Source organism: Schistocerca gregaria, chromosome 11 (assembly GCF_023897955.1).
Source record: "Schistocerca gregaria isolate iqSchGreg1 chromosome 11, iqSchGreg1.2, whole genome shotgun sequence".
Classification (NCBI taxonomy): domain Eukaryota; kingdom Metazoa; phylum Arthropoda; class Insecta; order Orthoptera; family Acrididae; genus Schistocerca; species Schistocerca gregaria.
In genome coordinates this window covers 100971080-100981834 of record NC_064930.1, presented here as the reverse complement: position 1 = coordinate 100981834, position 10755 = coordinate 100971080, and the positions used below count along the sequence as shown (strand labels likewise).

Sequence of the window (10755 nt, the reverse complement as noted above, 5' to 3'; positions counted from 1 at the left end):
GGAACTGTGATAGCGGTTACTCCAGAATAACCGTTTGGCCCACCTCTACAGTATGCGCTAGTGAAAAATAACTAGACAGTTATTAATAACCATTAAAAATAACGGTTACCAAAGAATAACTGGGACTATGATAACGGTTACTCCAGAATAGCCGTTTGGCCCACCTCTACAATATTCGCTAGCGAAAAATAACTTGACATTTATTAATAATCGTTAAAAATAACGGTTACCAAAGAATAACTGGAACTGTGATAACGGTTACTCCAGAATTACCGTTTGGCCCACCTCTACAGTATTCGCTAGCGAAAAATAACTTGACAGTTATTAATAACCGTAAAAATAACGGGTATCAGAGAATGGAACTGTGATAATGGTTACTCCAGAATAACCGTTTGGCCCACCTCTACAGTATTCGCTAGCGAAAAATAACTTGACAGTCATTAATAACAGTTAAAAATAACGGTTACCAAAGAATAACTGGAACTGTGATAACGGTTACTCCAGGATAACCGTTTGGCCCACCTCTACAGTATTCGCTAGCGAAAAATAACTTGACAGTTATTAATAACCGTAAAAATAACGGGTATCAGAGAATGGAACTGTGATAATAGTTACTCCAGAATAACCGTTTGGCCCACCTCTACAGTATTCGCTAGCGAAAAATAACTTGACAGTCATTAATAACCGGTAAAAATAACGGTTACCAAAGAATAACAGCAACTGTGATAACGGTTACTCCAGAATAACCGTCTGGCCCACCTCTACAGTATTCACTAGCGAAAAATAACTTGACAGTCATTAATAACCGGTAAAAATAACGGTTACCAAAGAATAACTGGAACTGTGATAACGGTTACTACAGGATAACCGTTTGGCACACCTCTACAGTATTCGCTAGCGAAAAATAACTTGACAGTTAATAATAACCGTAAAAATAACGGGTATCAGAGAATGGAACTGTGATAATGGTTACTCCAGAATAACCGTTTGGCCCACCTCTACAGTATTCGCTAGCGAAAAATAACTTGACAGTCATTAATAACCAGTAAAAATAACGGTTACCAAAGAATAACTGGAACTGTGATAACGGTTACTCCAGGATAACCGTTTGGCCCACCTCTACAGTATTCGCTAGCGAAAAATAACTTGACAGTTATTAATAACCGTAAAAATAACGGGTATCAGAGAATGGAACTGTGATAATGGTTACTCCAGAATAACCGTTTGGCCCACCTCTACAGTATTCGCTAGCGAAAAATAACTTGACAGTCATTAATAACCGGTAAAAGTAACGGTTACCAAAGAATAACTGGAACTGTGATAACGGTTACTCCAGGATAACCGTTTGGCCCACCTCTACAGTATTCGCTAGCGAAAAATAACTTGACAGTTATTAATAACCGTAAAAATAACGGGTATCAAAGAATGACTGGAACTGTGATAATGGTTACTCCAGAATAACCGTTTGGCCCACCTCTATTGCATGCGAACGCTACGTGCAGAATCGGCTCTTTCTCGCGCACGCTGTGAGCCGAGCTGGCAACGCCGCCTCATGACGTCAGGGCTACGGTTGGGGGGGGGGGGGGGTGAGGGGAGGGGGCAAGAGGCAGCGTGGCTGCGGGCCTCAGCTGTTTGTGCCGCGCGGAGGAGCTGCGCGGTCGACAGCGCTAAACCTAGACGTCTACTAGCTTTTCTCCCGTGGGATACTACACGAAGGTAAGGCGACCGGTTGGCCCGCACTACAATTTATCCTGCAGATCGCTGCTGCGTAGATGTGCCGGTGTCGCTTTCTGAAGGAATTCTCGTACGACCTTCGACCATAGATGCTAGTAGACTGGCGGAAGCTATAGGGCTGGCTCCAACATAAACCACGTGACTGTTAGCAAAACGTGGTGGGATTTCAAATCAACGGTCTGCTGTCCGATATTTGTATCGTATTTTCCCCACATTTCTCAATTGACTGCCAAACGCTTTGTGATGTAAAGGCCCGTCCACAAGCAACGATCTATCTGCGCAAATGTCTGCGCACTTCACATCTGCGCAGACAGATCGTTGCGTGTGGACAGAAGATTTGCTCCAACCTGAGGTGTGTGCAAACCTGGAAGTTGGAGCTGTAGGTTAGAGCGAATCCTCTCAAGTCTGTGGGTTCAAGCCACATCTGCGCAGACAATTTGGAGCGTGTGGACAGGAGATCGCCGCAAATCTGGCGCGAAACAGCTGTTTGCTCAGTATTTGTACGCATAGGGCATTAAAGTGGCTGATACTCGTCAGTGAAATATATAGAAACCACCCACGCTTGTGTAAGATTAAAAGTAAAGAATATAGTGACCGAGACAAAGAGATAGCAGCATACAATGCTCTAATTGAAAAATTGCGGGCAGTTGACGCCTCGGCGAACAGAGAAACAGTAGGGAAAAAAAAATTCGTTGCGAATCCTGTCTAGAATTCAGAGCGAAGTTTTGTATCCTGTAACAAAAGTTTGTAACAGCTTGCTTCTACACAGTAGCGAACTGAAAATGCCTACTCAGAAACAAAGTAAACCATAGCTCATTGGCCACGTAGGTAATAATCTCTAATAATATAGGCCTACTGTGTTTCAAACACGTCTACAACACCAAAAATATTATCTGTAACTTGGCAGATTTAATTTACTTGACTTGCCTTTTGAACTCATCCTTCAGGACAGCGTAAATAGCTTCAATGTGTTGGGTATTATTTCACTCAACGCTTGTTTCGATATTGCAGTTGAAAATTCCAAATCCTTGCAGCTCCTTCCTGTTGCTAGGAATCTTAATGTTACCGCCAGCCGTTCATGAGGAGAAATTGAACTTCTCATACAAGCACTTTTTCTCATAATATGAGGGGTTACAAGCTTTAAGAGATAATTGTAAGTTTCGACATCCATCCGCAAATAATTTCGCCAGTCGTTAGGTTCGCCCTGCAACTCTCGGAGTAAATTTACGTGAGAAAACCGCTTTCGCTTTAGCAGCCACTGTCTACACCATTTTTACCGCTTTCTCTGTTTCCTGCGGTCGGTCTGAATGTTTTTTGCAACACAAGTTGCGAACACAGACCACAACAGAACTTCCTCCACTTCTATGTTGCAAAATAACTGAATTAAATTTTTGACGTTTACGGGGAGCGCAGTCGGTTGCCACTGATGTTTCTGTTGTACACCGACAGATGGCGGGCGAGTAGTAAATTGGGGTTTGTGTCGTGTGAACACACCACATTTGCAGCGATCTTTTGCACGTACAGACATCTGCGCCGATGTCTGCGCAGACAGATCGTTGCGTGTGGACCAGGCTTAACAAAATAAAAGTGATGTTATTCAATTGAAAAGTTGGAGTTTGAGATTCCGCTTACTTTTTTATCAATCACAATTGGCGTAAGAATCATGGACTGACCATTGTCATAAAATATTGCATTATGAAATGTGAATAGTTTTTAATTGCAGTTTCGCGTGGCTTGAAGCAGTCACAGCTAGCATGCTATTGATTAAGAAATTGCATTATCGTCTTTCTAATTACTTCATGATCGTAGATACGATCATACTCGGAGGTGAAATTATTGTTATGACAAAACAGTTTCCTAAGGGACCAGAAAGTTATTAAGGGCGCAAAAACAACTGTAACAATCCACAAAAGGGAAATTCAATATTAAAGCTGATGCAAGAAGACGATAAAACAATTTTCTTTTTATCAATGTAACACGCACATTCGACTGCTGACCTTGGTGTCTGTAATCTTAGCAAAATGCATAATTAAAATGGAAACAATACTGAGGAGATGATAGGAATGAACACTGCTAAATGATTCATTATTCCCAGAACAAATATTTGTTATAACTAAAACATATATCGTAGCTTAAGCTTAGTACTACATTGACGGTAGATTTTGATGTCCGTTTCATCTCCATTGAGCGCTCTTTTACTTAGATAGCCATTGTCCTCTTTGAGTTGCTCGTGTGTCGTCACGATAAGTTATAACAGTTCTTAATTTTTTTTTTTTTTTTTTTTGCACTTCACTCAAACTTTGACGTAACACGTTTTTATACGAAGGATCGCATATCTATCCTTATTTTTCTGATTATATTGCCGCCCAAAGAGGACGAATTACATTATTTAGGAAATTCCACCGTCAGTATACGACGACTTATTATACATTAATCATTCTTTATAAACAAGTATTTACCTTCTGGCTGGAAGTATTAACTATTTGCTGTTTTAATGAAGCCAAAAATAGCGAGTATCACAGCTTCCAACAAAAATTACTTTTTTATTTGCGAAAAAGTATGCCAGAACTACATTTGTCGTGGATTTGTTCACAGTACCATTTATAAAATCTAACAAATACATTGGACGCCCCTCTGGTGGGCAGCGGGACGAAATTACTATAAACTATTAATTAAAGTAAAACGTCGTTAAAATTCTTTTAAACAGGGCTCGTGTCAAAACTCGAAACTTTGGATTCGCCACGTTTTGAGCTCTAGTCACTTATAAAAGAAAATGGGACATGGGAATTACGTCAACTATAGGTGCAAAATTGTCGACTTCCGGAGTAGGTCCAATTTAGAGTATCAGTTTTAGGTGCGCTTCAAAGGTTCACTTCCCACTATTTTTACAGAAGTTTAAACTATCAGTTTTTTTTAAAAAAATGATATTTTTGATGAAAGGTGAGACTTTGAAGTTTCAGAAAATAATTTTGGAGCCTACATTTATTTAATAGTATTAGAAGGTAGAAAAAAATGGCACTTAACGTAGCGTGCTACAGTTCTGTTCTAATACAATATTTTACTGACTCGCAATTATCACACACATTCTAACAACATTCAGACTTACAGACATTGGAAGCACAGATTTCAGAAGACGATGCATCGTCTAACGAACGCCTTCTAGTGTGTGATTTACGGAGATTAGGCCTCTTCGATCTCATATGCTCCGGAAAATAAAAAAGTGTTGGGATAGCATCACTACTTAAGCCAATTCCCTCCAGTCTTAGCCCTATAAAAACATCAGGTTTAAAAATGACAGACAGTGTAAATATAAATTATAAATATACATTGTAAATAATAACTAACCTATCAATACACTTCTCCTTGAAGTGCTTCGAGCAAAGGCGCGTATGTGCAGATGAAAGTTTTTCCATTTCAGAACTTTATTACGGCCAGACGAGGTTGTTCTTGGTACTGATTTCTCGGGATCTATGCATCCAAATTGCGTGAAAATGTAATGACGTGTCAGTTCTAGTATAATATATTTGTCCAATGAATACCCGTTTATTATCTGCATTTCTTCCTGGTGTAGCAATGTTGTTGTTGTGGTCTTCAGTCCTGAGACTGGTTTGATTCAGCTCTCCATGCTACTCTGTCCTGTGCAAGTTTCTTCGTCTCCCAGTACCTACTGCAACCTACATCCTTCTGAATCTGCTTAGTGTATTCATCCCTTGGTCTCCCTCTACGATTTTTGTCCTCCACGCTGCACTCCAATGCTAAATTTGTGATCCTTTGATGCCTCTGAACATGTCCTACTAACCGGTCTCTTCAAGTTGTGCCACAAACTCCTCTTCTCCCCAATTCTATTCAATACCTCCTCATTAGTTATGTGATCTACCTATATAATCTTCAGCATTCTTCTGTAGCACCACATTTCGAAAGCTTCTATTCTCTTCCTGTCCAAACTATTTATCGTCCATGTTTCCCTTCCATACATGGCTACACTCCATACAAATACTTTCAGAAAAGACTTCCTGACACTTAAATCTATATTCAATGTTAACAAATTTCTCTTCTTCAGAAACGCTTTCCTTGCCATTGCCAGTCTACACTTTATATCCTGTCTACTTCGACCATCATCAGTTATTTTGCTCCCCAAATAGCAAAACTCCTTTACTACTTTAAGCGTCTCATTTCCTAATCCAATTCCCTCAGCATCACCCGACATAATTCGACTACATTCCATTATCCTCGTTTTTCTTTTGTTGATGTTCATCTTATATCCTCCTTTCAAGACACTGTCCATTCAGTTCAACTGCTCTTCCAAGTGCTTTACTGCCTCTGACAGAATTACAATGACATCGGCGAACCTCAAAGTTTTTATTTCTTCTCCCTTAATTTTAATACCTACTCCGAATTTTTCTTTTGTTTCCTTTACTGCTTGCTCAATATACAGATTGAACAACCTTGGGGAGAGGCTACAACCCTGTCTCACTCCCTTCCCAACCACTGCTTCCCTCTCATACCTCTCGATTCTTATAACTGCCATCTGTTTTCTGTTCAAATTGTAAATAGCCTTTCGCTCCCTGTATTTTACCGGTGCCACCTTCAGATTTTGAAAGAGAATATTCCAGTCAACATCGTCAAAAGCTTTCTCTAAGTCTACAAATGCTAGAAATGTAGGTTTGCCATTCCTTAATCTTTCTTCTAAGATAAATCGTAAGGTCAGTATTGCCTCACGTGTTTCAGTATTTCTACGGAATCCAAACTGATCTTCCCCGAGGTCGACTTCTACCAGTTTTTCCATTCGTCTGTAAAGAATTCGCATTAGTATTTTGCAGCTGTGACTTATTAGCAATATTAATGGCCAATAGTGTAGATAAATGTTCAAGCTACAAACTGGTGTAAACCATTGTAGAAATAAACAGGTCTATGAACTTATAAAAAAAATAGGAGACCTTATTTTGGGATTAGCCACGCAACAGTGCCTTCATTCATTATCTCATGCACTCGCCTTAAAAATTAGTTTTTGCGACTAACTTTTCTATCAATAAAAAACCCCCGTCCGTCATTAGGTTTCCGATATCTAAATCCAAGTTTTCTTGAAATTTTATACAAAGAAATAATACCTCCTGCATAGTCTATTGTAGGTTTTTAAACAGCTTTTAAGTTTTTTAAATATTGAGTATTCACCATAACTAAAAAAATTTTGAACTCAGTGACTGATTACGTCTTTCTGGGAATCGTCAACGCTTGATAGGTTTTTGGCGTGTAATGTTTCTTTTTTTCTTTTTTGGAAGAGTAATAGCTTGGCCCTAGGGCATCTTTATTTTCGATTACACTTTTATTAACTTCCTCAGAGATGCGTCGTAGTGTTCTTACCGAGAATTGATTCTGCCGATGATTTGTGCGTCTATCTCATAAAAATCACACACCTTTTCCTGACAGTTTTCTTGCGCTTTTAAAAAATTATACACTTTACACACAGTGTCCTTAGAGTGTAACCTAACGCCACTCATAATAGACATCACGCACAATTTAAACGTAAACGCACAGACTCACTCCCGCACTTATGTCGTTGAATTGCCGGGCCAGCGTGAAAAAGAGTATGATACACTGGGTGACTGAAAGTCAGTATTGGGATTTTAAGGATTGTGGTATTTATTACATTCACCTAACATTTGTAAATAATGTGTAAAGAGCAACCCAGTTTTGCTTAACCCTGAACTTGAAACATGGCTCAAATGTGCATAATAAGTATAAATATGTTGCCATCAGACCTCGTAAAACCTTTAATCATGTAACTTCACATTAGCTGTCGAAAATTAAGTAAATAGTCATCTAGTTCGTATAACAGGTAAATTATTCTCTGCAACGAACGCGATACACCATGTATATGTACAGTCTTCAAACGTCTGATAATATCGTTACAACATTCTCGAATATAAACGAAAAATTACAGAAAATGAAAACGGAAACACTAATCAAATGACCTGGAAATATTAAATCACGATACTTTCTCGTAATCTAAGCATATCTTTGTATAATACTGCAGGTAAATTGGTTGATACATTTTGGTGCAATTGTACGCCGTTTTCCTTTTCTTGGACCCAGGACACTTAATACACCTCTTCATCTTCTCCATTCCATCACGTGGTATGTGCTCTTAATATTTCTTCATGAAATAAGTGCCAGAAATATTTGCCAGCCACGGTGGTCTCGCGGTTCTAGGCGCTCAGTCCGGAACCGCGCGACTGCTACGGTCGCAGGATCGAATCCTGCCTCGGGCATAGATGTGTGTGATGTCCTTAGGTTAGTTAGGTTTAATTAGTTCTAAGTTCTAGGCGACTGATGACCACAGATGTTAAGTCGCATAGTGCTGAGAGGCATTTGAACCAGAAATATTTGAGATTTAGTACGGTTTTGTCCCAAAATTCGAATCGCGGCTTTTAGTCCTGGCTTTATCCCTATCAGAATGTTTATGCTGTGGTGGATTTCTTACTGTAACAGGCTCAGAACAACCCCACTTGAAATCATTTTTTTCCACAAAAGTAGTGAGTTTGCTCTGAGGAATTGTGTGTAGTGCAGATCACACAAGGCTCTTCTCTCAACAACTTATTTTCTTCAGCAGTATTACCATCCATTTCATGGCGATCATCAGCTACCACAAAACCAGGATCAGCATCAGAACGATATAAGGTATCGCAATCGCTCCCGTTTATCTCTTCGCCTATACCACATAGCAGCCCTTAGACACGCTGTTGTTGTTGTGGTCTTCAGTCCTGAGACTGGTTTGATGCAGCTCTCCAAGCTACTCTATCCTGTGCAAGCTTCTTCATCTCCCAGTACTTACTGCAACCTACATCCTTCTGAATCTGCTTAGTGTAGTCCTCTCTTGGTCTGCCTCTACGATTTTTACCCTCTCCGCTGCCCCCCAATTGGTGATCCCTTGATGCCTCAGAACATGTCCTACCAACCGATCCCTTCTCCTGGTCAAGTTGTGCCACAAACTTCTCTTCTCCCCAATCCTATTCAATACGTCCTCATTAGGTATGTGATCTACCCATCTAATCTTCAGCATTCTTCTGTAGCACCACATTTCAAAAGCTTCTATTCTCTTCTTGTCCAAACTATTTATCGTCCATGTTTCACTTCCATACATGGCTACACTCCATACAAATACTTTCAGAAATGACTTCCTGACACGTAAAACTATACTTAGACCCATGCATCAAAATTTAGACCAGCTGCAGACAGCTTACTCCTCTTACACTTAGAAAAAAAAGCCATTCCATGCGATAGCCGAAAAATAAGAAATTTACTCTTACAGTAAAATGCTATAAAATAAAAAATGCGAGAAAGCAGCTGGGAACAAAACGTGCAGTAATTAGAAACGTGTGGCCTATTTATCCCCTGCGCAGAGAACAGCACATAGGTCCTGAATCCCATATCTTGAGACTGTAATAAACTCTTAGCGAGGAACTCATATGTTAGAAATAATTGAATTTCCAATTAGTGTGTTTATACGGGATGCTACTCGGTTTTTACTAGCAGTATATGAAACACTGCACAATTAGATTCCACTTCAGAGCCACAAATAATTTCCATTCTTCAACAAATAGTAATGAACTCCGTATTTCCGTAATTACTCTCGGATTGTTGTCAAGTACATGTCCAAATAACCACACATTGCTAATAACGGCTTAAGTGACACCGACAACGGCAGACAACACGACTCTTCTCCGACACTGCGGAACCAGATCTGATCCTACAGCCAAACCACTTCACCCGCCATCCAAAGATCACCAAAGTGCATCGTCTGCCTTTTAGTTTAGCAGTTTTTGTGCTGGTTATTAATACCTTTGAAATAATGGAATGGTAGCACGCTATTGAGACGTGCTTTAACATGAAATGTAAGCAAATATGCTGTTTAGTTTTGTTAATATTAACCCTAGGACACCCAAGCCTTTTTTTCTAACTTGGATGCATAAGGGGGGGTGGGGGCGTGTTCGGTGAGCCCACAGGTATTAAATAAGTTTACTGACGAAAAATTATTACAACTTTCAAAATGGTTTATGTATTTTAACTACGGCATCAGTTTAATCGTGTTGTTAATTGTTAGAAATATTGGATTGAGTGAATAAAAAATTGACATATTACAATACGAAATAAAGATGTGTTCATATACAATAGACTACTCTGAGTCCTCAACTTCAAGGCAAGAGACACACTTCACAATTTTTTCTGAAGAGGTGTGTTACACACATGTTTATGACACTGTTCACAATACTGTTTTGGTTTACTTAGATTGTTGTACTTCCGCTTCTCTGTTTTAGCTTTTCTTACACAAATATGGCACTGACCTTTCCCTGCAGGAGGCGGACGTGCTCTTGTTGTCACTGCTTTGATTTTCTTTTGTAGAACAGTCTCCACTGATTGAACAATTTGGTTAGACAACCCTCTTGCATTGGCACTTCTTTCTTCTACCTGCAATTTCACTAGTTCCATCCCAGCTTGTAGAAGATAAAGTTGTGTTTCTTTTCATTCCATTTTGGATGTTGCTGGATGAATATGGTGGTGGCATTGATAGCACAAATGTCGATGAGAGAGTAAAATACAGATAGAGGCCACCTCTTTGTTCCCCTCTTGCAAGTGTACATACGCGCCATTTGATCAATGGTATCAATTCCACCATGTATCTCGGTTTTATTCTTCACTCCTCCAACAGTTCCTTTATCTTGGTGCATTGTTGACAACATGAGTAAGTTTTTACTTGGTTTTGTTTTTTCTGTGTAGGACACCAAACTTACTGGAGGCCTACGTGTTGGAAACTGCACTAAATCACTGCAAGTTTACAAGATAAATAGCAGCTGACTGACATCAACAATTACTACCTCTGAAAGTGAACCGATTGTTGTAAATATCAAGAATACCAGCCAACAAGAAACTAAGTTGCGTTATTGTAGAGGTGAGAAATACGAAATCTCACTTAGGGAAATTTTCTATAGCATGGAAGCCTAAGGGGGCGGGGGGTTGTTGCAC

The 10755-nt window shown here is 39.6% G+C and overlaps 1 protein-coding gene across 3 annotated transcripts in view; it reads left to right on the top strand.

Annotated features, from left to right (window-relative positions):
• Positions 1–1618: 1618 nt before the first annotated feature.
• The window catches only part of LOC126295383 (26S proteasome non-ATPase regulatory subunit 10-like), an 82306-nt gene continuing 73169 nt past the window's right edge, over positions 1619–10755 (top strand). For all 3 annotated transcript variants that reach the window (XR_007552481.1, XM_049987866.1, XM_049987865.1), the window contains exon 1: positions 1619–1716. The gene's annotated coding sequence lies outside the window, so the exon portion shown is untranslated. The remainder of the gene's footprint in view (positions 1717–10755) is intronic.